Source organism: Crassostrea angulata, chromosome 2, assembly GCF_025612915.1.
Source record: "Crassostrea angulata isolate pt1a10 chromosome 2, ASM2561291v2, whole genome shotgun sequence".
Classification (NCBI taxonomy): Eukaryota; Metazoa; Mollusca; class Bivalvia; order Ostreida; family Ostreidae; genus Magallana; species Magallana angulata.
Genome location: NC_069112.1, coordinates 57,106,021 through 57,121,652, shown reverse-complemented (window position 1 = coordinate 57,121,652; position 15,632 = coordinate 57,106,021). Strand labels below are relative to the sequence as shown.

The following is a 15,632-nucleotide window of genomic DNA, read 5'->3' as shown; positions in this document are numbered from 1 at the left end:
TAAATAGTGCCTGTTTAGGAGGGTAAGAGTTGAAATTGACACCCCGAGAAAATCTTTGTCAACCGACGCGAAGGGGAGGTTGACAATGGTTTTTGAGGGGTGTCAATTTCAACTCTTACCCTCCTAAAAAGGCACTATTAATTTTATTATACTGAATGTCTTAGTTTTAAAGAAAACTTAAAAGCTTTTATATCTGAATGACATGAATTCTATGGCGAACCGTACGCGCAAAGTTTACGCGCATGTAACAATTTGTTGTGTTACCCGTTGTCAAGTGTGTTGCTAACGCTGAGGGTAATAGAACGGATTATCAACTGCGGCTTAACCAATCAGATTTCAGTATTTAACATGAAAGTATAATAAATAATAATACCATATATTGTAGCACTGACTTTGTCAAAAAAAAGTTTAATAATTTTCAAGTAAAATATTTATAAATAAATATTTTCTAATGTGTTTACACTTTCATTTTCTTTGCACTTGATAACACTACGAACCGATTTTGAATGTAATACATGTACATATCATATAACAAACCATCAACTAATATTAGACTTTTAATGTATTTCATGATTCATCAGAATTTTTTCCGTTTAAATGAATTTTATTATGGAAAAAATCTGTATATCTGTAAATCAACAATTGTCACAAAGAATTAAATGGACATACAAAACAACAATAAAAGGATGCTTAAAAAGCTGATTTATTATCAAAATGAAAATATATTATTTCGGCGCGGTAAGTGTTATTGTTTGGATGTCTTGGCCAAAAGAATTTTGCACATAACATTGATATTGCCGTAAATTATCTCTGGCAAGGTGTTTGATGCGTATCACTGCTTTGTATAGACTGTTCTCTGCATGGACATTAGATGGAATGTGGCTTTGTGTGGCCTGCAAAAAGTTTTATATGAGCTAATTGCTGGAAAATACTCTGGTCGAATAACATTACATATTAGGTCTTTTATTGACTAGCTTAACCTTCTGTTTATGAGATTGATTAACCGGATATATTTCTGTAGTAAGTCAGTAACAAACTTAATAAGTGTTGTGTTTACCCGAGGAATATTAATTCAGAAATCTATTCACAAAAAGCGATCATCTACGTCAATCAATGTAAATGTGGCCTTACATCTCGTTCAATTTTACTTAATCGAACTCTTCAAAATCATCATTCTCACATATCAAACACTCTCTGAATATTAAAGTTAACAATTGTATACGTTTTTCTGTCTTCCTCCGCAGATATTTGAGCAAATATCGATGATGCTCAGGACACTACAATGTGACGTCAATTCAATGGGCAACTACTCTAATTTCAAAATAATTGCAAAGAACAACTACTAAAAAAAATTAAAAACTTAAGGTACGCAGTTTCGGTATTAAATATTATGAAATGCTGAGATGAGTAGGCGAAGCGTCGGCCATTTTGCCGAATATTAACTTTCACATGACGGCGTAGAGATATATCCGACAGTCGTGTTATTGTAACTATTGTATATAACAATAATATAATAATAATATATGTGTACACTTTATTATATAAAATGCTGTCTTCAAAAAATTTATGGCCATGGATTTTGCAGATGTATGTTCTCTATTGAAATACCGGTATACTACGAGCTAAGTACATTATTTTTATGAGTTGGAAATTACAGCAGCGTTATTGTAAACGTTTTTTTCACACACACAAGTAACATGCAAGAAACAAGCTAATGTCTAGTAAAATCAAAGGGCATTTTGAAATATTCATTCGCATCAGATTCTGCAAAATTGTTTCGAAAACTGGATATGTAAACTTTGTCCTTCTAATACAAACAGCCTGACATTTGTCTAGGTTTTTTTCTTACCATCATATTCCATCCAAGTGAGTAATACATTGGGTTGCTTTTCACGTCGCAAGTCAGCAGTACATCGTCGCCATAGTGATAGTGTGCAGGCGTTATCGTTATGGATGTAATAGATGGGGGCCCTTGACCTATATTTTTGAGTAAAGAACAAGATAGGGTATCGTACAAGATGTTGTGATTATATTGGTTTTGAAATCAGTTACTTATGACTTAAAAACGATACTCATCATAATACAACACTTAATATATGTGTACACAATACAAACTTTGAGTTGTTATTGTCGGAGTTGTTGTTGTAGTAGGAGTAGTTGTTGTTGGTGGGGGTGTTGTCGTCGTTGTTGTTGTCGTGGTTGATTTTGTTGTCGTTGCTGTTGTTGTTGTCGTTGTTGGTTTTGTTGTCGTTGTTGTTTTTGTCGTAGGAATAGGAACGAATTGAGATTGCTGACTGCTGATCTGGTTGTTACACAGATTTGTTTGACAACAGCTATACTTAAAATTCTCATCGGAGTACCCACACATCTATAAGCAACAGTTGACGCGTTTTATAATTGATGTTGGTGTTACCGTTATTTTTACATATCGAAATCGATGCAAAAGAAGCTGAAAGTAATATTTCGGGTATTGGTCTAAGTTGTTTGAACTTGCTTTGTATTGTAGAACTTTTGATGCGCAAAATAATGTAAGAAAATAATTAATGATGATTACATCATAGCAACTGTCTTTTTAATTTTATTGGCACACGATTTTTTTAAACCAAATTTTGATGATGTATCTTTGTTTCAATAAACATTTGAATTTTTCTCCACTAACAAATTGGAACACTAGTAAAAAAATAAGTTTTATTTTCCGTTCAATATTCTCAGTTACAAACATTAATCAGTGAGTCACCCAATCAAACATTTCTTATAAGAATTGTTTTAAACGACGTTATAAAAAACAAGACTTATCCTATTCCTCAAAAATTCAAACAAACGCTATACATGTATCATGAAAAAAATTCTTCAAGCTCAATACCATCACCATAACTATATGCATGCTCTTACAAGTACATGTATGTCATTTGTTACGTATCAATTAAATTCTAGAGAACAGACATGGAAAAGCTTATAACAATCAACGTCACCAAAGGCGTTCGACGATGAATAAATGCGGACAGCAGTAGGTTATATATTTAAATGACTCATCAAAATGCCCTACATTCTTCAATAAAATTTGTGTATGTTACAGAAAGCCTTATAGATATAGTTACCCTTGATTGTCCAGTACATGCAGAATGGTATATTTTGTGACTGTTAGCTGTTCCAGTACCAGACGTGATTTCGCTCGTGTAACAATGCTTGAAAATATAGTTTTATATGCTTAAGATCTGCTTTTTAATTTAAAATATGGTCGATCAATCGAGATTGATTAATTTTTTTTGCATTTAAACTTACACTATCTTGATCGCACCAAGTAACTTGGTCACAGTCGTTGGGATTTGATAACTCTTTGCAGTTGAAACACATGCGTCCATTGTGATAATCATAATCTAAAATGTATTTTTATCAATTAATGTAAAGCTATGTTCGGTTCCAGTGTCACGCATATTTGACCAAGTTACCACTGTATTAGTCATGATTGGTGTAATTCGTGTCTAATTTATACTCTTATCGATTTTAATATGCGTTCAAAACATATTATACGTTTGATTATAATATACATTGAATATGTATGTTAATACCATGCAAATGAATTGAATTAAACATTTTAAACCTGCAACTCCACAAGAACCTCCGTTGTTGCAAGCAGTAGTGTTACAGCAAGATTCACAAACAGGAAATCTACCGTCGTCATCCTCATCAAAATCAACTTCAAACGAATCGGGAGCACCTTCCTTGACCATAACGTTCCTTCTTCCAACTATTGATGTTTGAGGTCCACCTATGCTGCTACAGACCTAGAGAAAATAATTCTTTTTACAAAGCATAACTATCAAATAATTGACAATTTTGAATTTTTAGTTTTCGTTCATAAATGCTAAAATATAATTTTAGTTCCCCCTGACCTGAGACACTCTGACATATGGTTTAAAACACACATCGATACATGTTCACGTTTTACTTTTTAATTCATCAAAAACGTTAGTAACAACAATTTTAATATAAGCATATGTATATCATTTTCAATTGTATACAATAAATCAGTCTGAAGTTCCTACGAAACATTTGTTTTATCAAAAAAACACTTGATAACTCACAACATTACTTTTACATCCCAAGTCATAGTAAATGGCGTTGTGTCTAACATACTTTTCAATGTAGCATTGCTGTAATGAGAATAATATCGTATAAGACATGCATACATGTATCTACACTATTTTTTGAAGTAAAAGTGGCATAAAGCACACTTGGTTTGTTCTATAACACAAATGCTATTTGAATATGAGCCATAGGCTCTAGTGAGTTTGTTTGATAAAAATGGGTCCGTCCTTCCCGTTATCGTTGGCGTCAACAACTTTTTTTAATTGTTAGGTGTGGGCCATCAGGGGGATGGAATGTTTATAAGACTATATGCTAAATTGGAATTAAAAGGAAAAAACAATTGAAAATCTTATTCTTTTAAACTAAACCTAAACCATTAAAAATAGCTCAAAGTTTAATACAGGAATTATGTGTGGAGATAAATTTAAAAACCTTATAAAAAATGTATTCTGATTTGTGTACATAATTTGCAGTTTATACTCTAACGGTGGTCTAAAGTATTTCTAATTAGGTAAAGCTATTGTTGTTGAGGTTAATTTAGGAATGTTTTGAGATAAATTTAAATCCCCTTATAAATATCGGTATTCTAGGTTGTCTAGATATTTTTGCAGTTAATACTCTAATGATGGTTTTGAGCTTTGTTTTATCAGTAAAAACTAAAGTTGCTTAGGTAAGCCATGTGGTCCCTGGGTCTCTTGTTATATATTAACGGTATTTATAGAACTTAAATTGACGTAGGCTTTAAGATGAAAACTGAATGTTGCGCAGTGCCTTTTTTAGAATCTCAGCTTATTATGACTGTAACAAATTTGCAGAAAAAATATTCCCCTTTCTTAGCCCTGTAAATGGTTTGTAGAACGGTGTTTAATTAGCTGGAAAAGTCAATTGACTAAAACGAATTTTAAAAAGGTAATTGCCAAATAATATAAAACGTTTTCTCGTTATATTTGAAAAAGAATGCAATATTTTTATCATGCACACATCACTTAAGAAGGCTTTGTGGTTCATAAATCGTCCATTACATCAAGCCTACAAATGGCCTTAAGCCAGACATTATCATTAATTAAAACTATAAAAAGTGCAATATTTCTTGCGTTTAAATCGTACTTAATAAAATTAATAAATCATACAATATCAGTTAACAGAGATCTTTCTTTTAAAAAATCAATGTTGAAAAATTATACAACCATCTACCTTTCTTTTAAAATCTTACCTGGTGATTCCCACATCTGGTCACCAAGTAGCATTCGTGGGGGCTGTTTAAGTCCCTGCAGTTCATACATAACTGACCTGCCACTAAAAATAGATTAAATTGTTAAGCATATTTCGTTTTAACCAAGACTAAATTTACAGTCAACGAAAACCATTAACAGAGTGAGCGCTCAGTACAGATGATATGGGTGTCAAATTCATGACAATTTATATATTTAATAAATGCACGAAAATTAAAGAATATGTGAGTTTCGTATGAATGCACATTTACTTAAAAACGCAAGTCATATGTAGTTTAAATATATATATATATATAAATATATATATATATATATATATATATATATATATATATATATATATATATATATATATATATATATATATGATTAAGTTTCCGGTTAATAACTTTAAATTATATATAAATCACGGTTAAAACTTTTTTATCAAATAGTTCTCTCTAGTAGATCGGGCGATTGTATTTGAAGTCCACATTTTGTAAAATGGATATATTTTAAATGTTTCCTTCTCCCTAGTCAATGTTCCGAACCTGGAGTGTTTCTCACTATTTCGTTCTTTTTTGTTGTTTGTGCACTCTCACTCGGGCGTTGTGTTGGTTAGTCTGGCTAATATAATTTTCCCCACAGGTTGGACAAATTGCACAGTAAATAAAATTAGATTATTTGCAATTCATTGGGGCACTAGTTTTTATAATTTGGACATTTTTGAATATTATTCCTTCTCCCTCGTGTATAAAATTCACATGTTCCACTTTTTGATGGGAGTAGTATTGCAGGACGAGAACCTTGCTTTGGAGAGAATTATTCGCTCTCAAATTCGGCGCTTGTCTTCTGCTGTTTATGATTGATGATTGGTTGAACAGTTTTTGTTTCATATTTTCTGATTGTTCTGATATTGGTAAAAACGTTTTGCTGATTTCAAAATTTTATGGTTACACGGACTATGTGTAGTTACAAACGGAATTTTCTCATCTAGTTTTTCTTCCTTAAGGAGTAACTGCACATAATCCGTGTATAACCCCCCCCCCCCCCAAAAAAAAAAAAATAAAAAATAAATAAACAAAAACAAAAACAACAACGACAAAAACAAAACTTAAAGGCTGAGGATTACATTGTAAGACCCTCAAGAGAACCCGATGTAAAACTATATCAAAAGATAGGAAACAAAACAGATCTACACAATACACGTTTTATTTTCAATTGAAATTCTTCGATTACCTGTTATTTCGATTAATCCAAATATCAAAGTCAGTTGCATGATCCAACTGTTTAACTGAAATAGGAATGAATATCTATAAGTCAAAAAGGAAAGTCCATACATTGTAATGTGAATGATGTACGACTTTAAAACACTTTTTAACGCACTTGCTTTTCATTAAATGGAATGTGCGATCATTCTAGAAAAAAAATATTTTGTTTTCCATGAAATACGATAAGATGCTGAATATTATGGTGTTGAATTTTGGAGTTTATTTCCAATCTGGCCATAGTTAAGACTTCTCAAAATAATGATTTACTGGAAAGCATTTTAATTTCAACGATAAATATGTTCTCCACCAAGAGGTAAATTTTGAGTAGAACATACAGCAGTAATAATAACGCATTTATCAGATGATATAAATCATATTGACTGTTCATATATGAACAGACTTTTCATTTAAAATGACCAACTGTGACCATCATGAATTGAATTTGAAATGTAAATACAAATAGAAAACATGTTGATAACGTTAACTACAAGCGAATATATATGGAGGGTAATCGTGTTCAAAAATCCAGACATGTAAACTTGTAAATCCGAATATGCAATCGTGTTGATGTGTGAGCCTGAGCATGAATATGTGTAATTCTGATCGTGTAACCTATACAACTCGGGCATAAACACGTGTAAGATTTGACTCAGTTCCTTCGCATGATGCACATTTTGCAACTTTATTGTTTACATTAGTTAATTAAACCTTCAACTTTGCACACTTTCAATCCGTAGTTTCTGCATTTGTAACTTCAGGCTCGGCAATAGCACATCTAACATGATACAAATTGACAAATGTAAAGTCTACAAGTTTTTCGAATTTTGACATGACCTTATATGGAAACAGTGACGTCACTGATAGAAAAAGGTTAGCTGCAGGTAAAGGCATGCCGTTAACGCCGGAATAGGGACGGAATGATAAAAAAAAAATAGGTAAGCCTATAATCATATTAACTCTGGATAACAACATTTCATAGAGTATTATTTTTCGGAAAATTAAATTATGAGATTGGTGTACATTTTATATCAAAAGAATGTATAAAAGATACGAGTAAAGAATTCGATCGGCTTCAGATATCCTCTTAGAACTGAAAAAAATTACATTTAATGACTTTGTTTGAATACATGTGTATAAAGATATATACGAATTTTTATTCATAGGCGTCTGAACCGGGAGGGGGGGGGGGCTAGGGGGGAGGGGCACTTAGCCCCCCCCCCCCCCCAATTTTTTTTGCCAAGTTAGACCTAACCATTAGGAACATAGCAACAGGGAGGATTCAACCCCCCCTACTTTTTCCTCGCAACAAACAAAATTGTTTCTTAAAAGACCTTAAAGAGAATGAAATATTAATAGTGATATTGAAAATTAGAGTCATAGTAGGTATACTAGCACACCCCCCCCCCTCCCACCACCACCACCACGGATTAGGAATTTCATGATGGGGGGGGGGGGGGATTGGGCAGGTAAGATTGGAGTTATTGGTATACCCTCCCCCGTGGATTAGAATTTTCATGATTATGGGAATTCTTGTCAATATTTTTCATGAATAGTTTAGCCCCCCCCCCTTCAATTTGCTTCCGACGCCACTGTAATTAGAGTACATGCAACAAATTGTTAAAGTATAGGCCTCGGCTGAATTAAGAAAATATCTCCAAATGCATCCTCATCGCTACCCAAAAGTTGTGACAAGACCCCCCCCCCCCCCACGCGAAAAATTACACGGGGTCCGTCAGCTGAGTTGCAAAGTTATCGATAAGAAAAACAAACTATTTCAAGACATTGGTTTTGAGAATGTGATTACCCGGTAATATGAGACATAAGAAGCGACACCCTCTTTAAAAAAATGAATAAAAATTCCAAAGATAAGGTTAACTGTCGTGAAATTAAAATGTGTATAAACTATTTTAAGAAATGTTTCTTTGCATTGTCGGCAATATATAGGAAAAAAAGCCTATCATGCAGGTAAAAATTGACATTTTTTAAAAATTATTTTAAGCAATTATTACGGGATTGAGTATGACGTCCTGAATGTCGGTTCAATACAGACTCACTTTGTGAAGTTGGCTGATAAACATTTTCTGGAGAGCTAGTATAATACAGCTTTACAGCCACTTGTGAACTAGCTGCAGGTCTGTAGCTCCCTGTCTAAAAATACAGATGGACGATCTTTGAGCCACAGTGCCTCCCATAGTGAAACTTCAATTTACGGCGCACAAATAATATGTGCTGGTTTTTTTAATATTATTGAAAATTGTGTTATTATTTATCTTTCACTAAAACAACAACAAAAAATATAAATACATGTAAAGTAACATAAATTTTTCCGCGAAAAATTACCAAATCCTTGCAGGTCGTTTATTCTAACTAATTCAGAAAAAAAACAAGAGTAAAAATGGGGTACTCTATATGCAATGTTTTTGCCCAAAAATGACTAAGTTCAACAGCTGATATTTTTATAAATTTTCAGAAATCAAAATCCTAGCAATTTGCATACTTCTGATATATACGTATAAATGATCTGCAAAAGAACAACTTCCTATCTTGAAAACTGTTCGAGGAGTTATCGGTACAATAAGGGTACCTTTTTGACAGCCACTCGCCCGTCTGCACTATTTCAATAATCGGAAACCCGGTTAAAAATGCACTCTCAAAATTCTTAGAATTCAGAAGCAATGGAGTTACATGGGACCTCACGGCGGTCTTCGAACCCCATGCCGCTCAAAATATATTTACCCCCTTAGGAAATTTCTTGATCCGTCTCATTTCTAGAAAAGAGTACGCATTTACTTATATTCGAGTTTAAATTAAATGTCAATTTTTTTTTCAGAGATATAAGATATTTGGCATTTCCTTTCATAATTCCATGAGAATTATATTACGGAAATTAACGCATTAGTCATATCGGCAACGATTTTTTTTTCTACATGAACCTCTTCCTGTTTGGTCCAGTTTCAATCATACCTCAATTTTTTTTCTAAAAACAATACCGGTGTTTTCGATAGAAAAGGTGTCGTTCATTAAAAGCTTATTGCAACAGTTTAGCTGACTATTATGTTTATTTTTCGTTCATTCCGGTCCGGCAGTTACGGCATGCCTTTTCCCGCAGCAAGGCAGTTGCCATATAAGGTCATGTCAAAATTCGACAAACTTTCAGACTTTAATTTGTATCATGTCAGATGTGCTATTGCCGAGCCTGAAGTTACAAACGCAGAAACTACGGATTGAAAGTGTGCAAAGTTGAGGGTTTAATTAACTAATGTAAACAATAAAGTTGCAAAATGTGCATCATGCGAAGGAACTGAGTCGAATCTTACACGTGTTTATGCCCGAGTTTTATAGGTTACACGATCAGAATTACACATATTCATGCTCAGGCTCACACATCACCACAATTGCATATTCGGATTTACAAGTTTACATGTCTGGATTTTTTAACACGATTACCCTCCATAAATATAAGCATCGTTGTTTTTTAGCGTTTACCAGCAATGTTCGTTTGCTAATAACAGTTGTCACGTTAAACTTCCTCAGGCATTAAACATTGATACTTTACAAAACAATCATTAAAGAAAACTTAATGTTTAAAATACTTAAACAGAAAAATAGCTGAATTCATTAGAATTGTTTCATAAAATATTTTTCAAATATTTTAAAGGGGAACATAACACTGCTCATGTAACTATCATTGCAATGATGCTTTGGTGTGTTACGATGTCATATATTCATTATGACGTCATACAGATATGTTTCCGTACTTAACAGCCCTACAGTAGTCATTTTCACAACATAAGCTAAAGGAAATTTAACATTTTTGATTTTAGAAATGTAAATGTACAAAATCATAAGAGGTTAATATAATAAGATATATATTACAATAATCTGTTCATGTGAATTGATTAATCTAAATAATGCATAACTTTTTCATTGTTCAAAATGGAATTTGTAACAAAAGGTCATAATTCCAGAATAAGGGGTAGGAGTGATTCCTATTGTAGTATTTCTCTTAAATGCCAAGAATGTTATCATGACAATTTTGTAAGTTATAAAGCACATGCTGAGGTTGATATGTGAAATTAAAATAAAATCATTGACAATTTTTTATGTGCCTTCAAACATTGTTCAAATTCAGAATCAAAAACTTCAAATTTGACGTGCTGATTTCAGCAATATATTGATATAATTATGATATTGCTATGTAAAAATGTAGTTAACAATTTTGAAATTTGTTTTCTCATTAAAAATTAATGAAGATAATTTGCAAATAAATTCCATCAATTAAAGTAATTACATGTATTGCAAACAATGGAGATTGTTAAAAAAAACCATAATGGAGAAAAGGGGTATAAAAACTATAAAAATATCTCCCGTGCAAGGTAAGAAAGTAGTCATATGCATGAAAAAAAAATATAATGTACTGGACATCATAAAGTAACTTTGTTAAAAAAAGCAAACAAATTCATTAACATATTCTTTTACACTGCAACGTCCTGTTCCCCTTGAAGTATTTCTATTTTTTTTTCCTTTTTCGGGGGGGGGGGGTGCTTCATTAAAAACGAATGGTCCAATTAATGTATTGCGTAAGCTATTTTCTACCACAATCATTATTTTTTTTTCTAAGACAAGAAAGAAATAAACACAAAGTTTTCTGGTAAATTTTAAAGTTTAAAGTTTACCTTGCCTTGGAAATGTTCCAATGACAATTCTATTCCCCTCAAGTGTATTATATAAATCCTGAACAGCCGTGCAACTTGACTTTAGCGTACTCTTACATAATGACTACGAACAAATGATTACACAATCTGAGGAATTGTATATAAATAGAATTTGTGCTGAGACCTTTCCAACACGAACAGGCAATGCCAGGTCATCTAAAATAATCACGTCCTACTTTTGACGGGAGAGAGAGAGAGACAGAGGGACAGAGAGAGACGGAGAGAGGGAGAGAGAGAGTTTTAATTGTAAGATAAATTATCAATGATAGTTACACTATTTAAAAACAAAAACAACATTGATAACGTCGTATTGAGAACAATACAAAGTAAAGCATTTTTTCGGTTAAAAGTTATCTTATTGGTTCTAAAATCTTTAAAAAAAACAAAACAATTAAACAAACAATTAAACTTCTTTTTTTTTTAATTGAAGATACAAAACGAAAAAAAACCAAAAACCAAAACAAAAAAGAAAAGAGCAAAATAAAGAAAATATAACAGAATATAGATATATCATGAAAAGTAAAACTGTACATATGTCAAAAAGCATAAAATTAGCAATTTGGGGTAATACAAAACCATGAATATACATGTATCATAATTTAGTTCAGTACGAAGCAACATATAAGTCCCAGCAGGATTCAAACTCAGGATGAACGGATCATAAGTCCGACACTGTGCTGCTGTCGATAAACTAAGAGGCGTTTCGATCAGATATCAGCAATTTTGTGATGATGTGTTTTTCCACCTTTAAGTGCTGAAGACGACGACTTTTAAAAAAAACCCATTGTTTTTGGTACTCGCCACTCTCCCCCCAGCACATATATAAGAAACTGACTAAACAATTGCACTTTTTATTGTAGATCTCACCTGTGTGGACGTTTATTTTACCTCGCCATTAAGTTATTTAATAGACGCAACAACATACCAGCTAAATGCAATACATATGCACAAGAAAATTCGAAACATCAATTATAATGGTCACTGCAATAAACTTATTAAGAAAATGCACGTATAACAACAATATAAAAGTGCAAAAATTAGACAAACAAATGTCTTTTACACGTCGCACACAAGATCCAGGTGTGAAATTAAGTGAACTTAAATTAAATGCTTTTGTATACCATGTTTAAGGCAATTGTCCATTTACAAGTCGTGTTCAGCCTTCATTTTCATTAACTTTAGTGTAGATAATAAATCATAATGAATATTTAAAAAAGAGAGAACTTAAATTCTCTTTTCTTAATCAAACATAAATTGAATAAGGAAAAATATTGATGAGTACATAAACAACGCCACTTTGGCCCTTCTGGCCTTGGAAACTTTCAATTGATTTCAATTGAAAATATGCAAACATTTCAAGGAATGTCTCTTTTCTTACCTAGCCTGCACAAAGTAAATTTCCTTTATAGCCAGGCTGGGTTAGCGCTTTTCAGTAATTTGATTAACATTACAACAGAATTAATTATACCAATATGTTCTTTTGGCCGTGTCAAAGTACGATTTAAAAAAGAAAATAGAACAATTGTCTTCTAAACAATTGTATTTAAATTGTCACATAACAAATATTCTTAAAAGCACTTAGCTTCATAATAAGCATATATCCCGTATAATTCCAGTTCTATTCTACATAAGTATATATATCATCGTTTTCATTTTTGTCAAAATCCTCCAGTTCTTGGTGAGCGGCACACCCGTTTTCTAGAACATAAATACTGTAGACATATGTATCCGACATTTCGACAGATTCGTCCACCTTTTTGTCTCGATTGCGACATCTTAAAAGTGCTTTTCTGGATCTAAAAGGTAAGTAATACTTGTAATATTGACATACGGTATTTCCAAATGTTACAAATAAACAGAAACACAAGAGGTATCTTTAAGATCGTGACCATGTTTAAACTATATTGATATCTAATGTAAGAAGATCTCTATATAAACATTTAGGAAAGTATCCAAATTCCAAAAAAAATTGTACGGATGTTTGTCTTTACTAAATAAAAGTTTTTTGCTCAACAAATCATATCTAAAATGTTTGCTAGATCTGAAGGTTAAAACGTTGGCAACGAGCCTTTGTAAGTGAAACAAGATCCGATTAAGTATATAACCTACATGAAAATCAGGTTGAGAACAACACTGCCTGAAAATAATACGACAACGGTGACGATGGAATAAAAAGGAACTTGAACTGTAGTTTGCGAAACTGGTGGACCATGTGCTGCAAAAAAGTACCATATATAAGTTTCTCTAATCAATATAGTGGCATGTACATATGAAATGGTTGAACGATATTTCCTATTTTTTGTCCATCTTATTCCAATTGTTTTTGTGTATTTGTTTGTTAATTTGCGATGTTTTTTTATTTACATTTTAATATTAATTTTTTTACCGATTAGTTCCTGGCTAAGTTACAAGGAACCAGTACACATTTCTTTTAATTCAATATCGGTTTATGTTATATGTTACATGTATTATGTATACATGTTTTCTTTTTTTACCATATGTAATGTTTATTCTTTTCTGTTGTTCGTATCTATAACAAATTTCTCGTTTTTAACCAATATTTGAAATACTCTTGTAAAATTAATGATAACCTTACGGTGTTTTAGATAACTGCCCTCAATGCTTTTTAAAATAAATTGTGAATTCATTTTTTTTTATCATTATTAATCACAATAGTAAACACATATACAAAAACCTTCAAAAACTTCAATTATTAGCGTACATACATCTTGTATAATTCCTTAATTTTTTATATTAATGCTACAAATAAATGAACAAGTTTTCATTGAGAAGACATTTAAAAGTATCTAACTGGTTGTCTTAGAACATTACATTAATACATGTTTATAAATATATATATATATATATATATATATATATATATATATATATATATATATATATATATATATATATATATATATATTTATAGTATATTTATAGAAATGTTTACATTATGTATATATTTAAAAAATAAGAAGAAGGGAATTTTTACGTTACATGGATTTCATCATATTTTTTATATTTTATATTCTATTACATATTTTGTTTGATTTTCCTTAAATACTTAAGTAATTTGGAGCTAGCAAACTTTAATCAACGCAATGATGTAACATTCTGATTTGATTTCATATGAACAAAACTAAAACAAATTGAGCAAATGGATTTACTTTCCGAGTTGGAATATTGTTATTAAATTTTATATTACATGAATGCTCTTAAATAATCATACCATTATACATTGGCCATGCAACCGTTGTCTCGTTCTTAAATTCATCTCTTGCTGAATAAGAAAAATGATATTATACGCTAATAATATTTACAGTGAGGATATTCAGAGTTATTCTCATGGTTTGGAGATAAAATGTTACGCATGCACAAAGGATACTGAGTAAGTTGAATTTTTGAAATGAACGTACATTCAACACAAAGGTCTCCTTGAAAGCCGGAAGCACATCCACGAGGACACTGACCGGTCACGTGGTTACATTTTTCTCCGTACAGGTAGAGACAATCTCCACATGTCCTAGAGCAATTAGGTCCATACGTGTTGTTGTTGCAAACTGACATTACATGTAAAAAAATGTGATTTCAAACTTCGTTTACTATCTTCAAACAAAAGGCTCATGGGCCACATCACTCACCTGAGCAACAATAGGCATGATAAAATCCGCTTAATGGATTCATAATAAAAATATGTGGACAATGTGGAATATTACATGTAGATCTTGTATGAATAAAAGTCCACCCCCCCCCCAAATATTCTTGTGTTTATGATCCAGTTCCAAATGATCTTATAGTCATATTTTGTTGAGCATTGCAGTTCTGAAAAAGATCCTAAACAAATGTTTATAAACGGGATATAAACCTACATGTACGACACACTTTGAACACCTTGTGAGGCCCAAGAATCGTCCAGGGGCTAAAGTCTAAACAATTTTAAAGAATCAGCAATATGTCAAAATGTTTGCATATCAGAGAAACCATACATGATAACATTTTAGTTTTTGTAAATAATTGCTTTCCTTTGTATAACTAGATTCCCCAATGGGGCCCCAACCCACTCCTCAAAATTTTAATTTTTTACGAATTTGAATCCACACTATCTGAAGTTGCTTTCACTTAAGTTACAGCTTTTCTAGGCAAATGGTTTTTTAACAAGATTTTAAGATTTTTCTGTAGATATTCCTACGTAAAAATATGCCCCCCCCCCTAGATAAACATTAAGGAGACAGTGATGAAACAAATATATACAGTTTTTATCACTTAAAAACATGACAATATCACATTGTATCATATTTTATTTACAAGGTCAGATTGCGATAATTTATCAAATAATGCTCAAA

The 15,632-nt window shown here is 31.9% G+C and overlaps 1 pseudogene; it reads right to left on the bottom strand.

Moving 5' to 3' along the window:
- The window catches only part of LOC128174544 (multiple epidermal growth factor-like domains protein 10), a 293,920-nt pseudogene that overhangs the window by 100,649 nt on the left and 177,639 nt on the right, over positions 1–15,632 (bottom strand).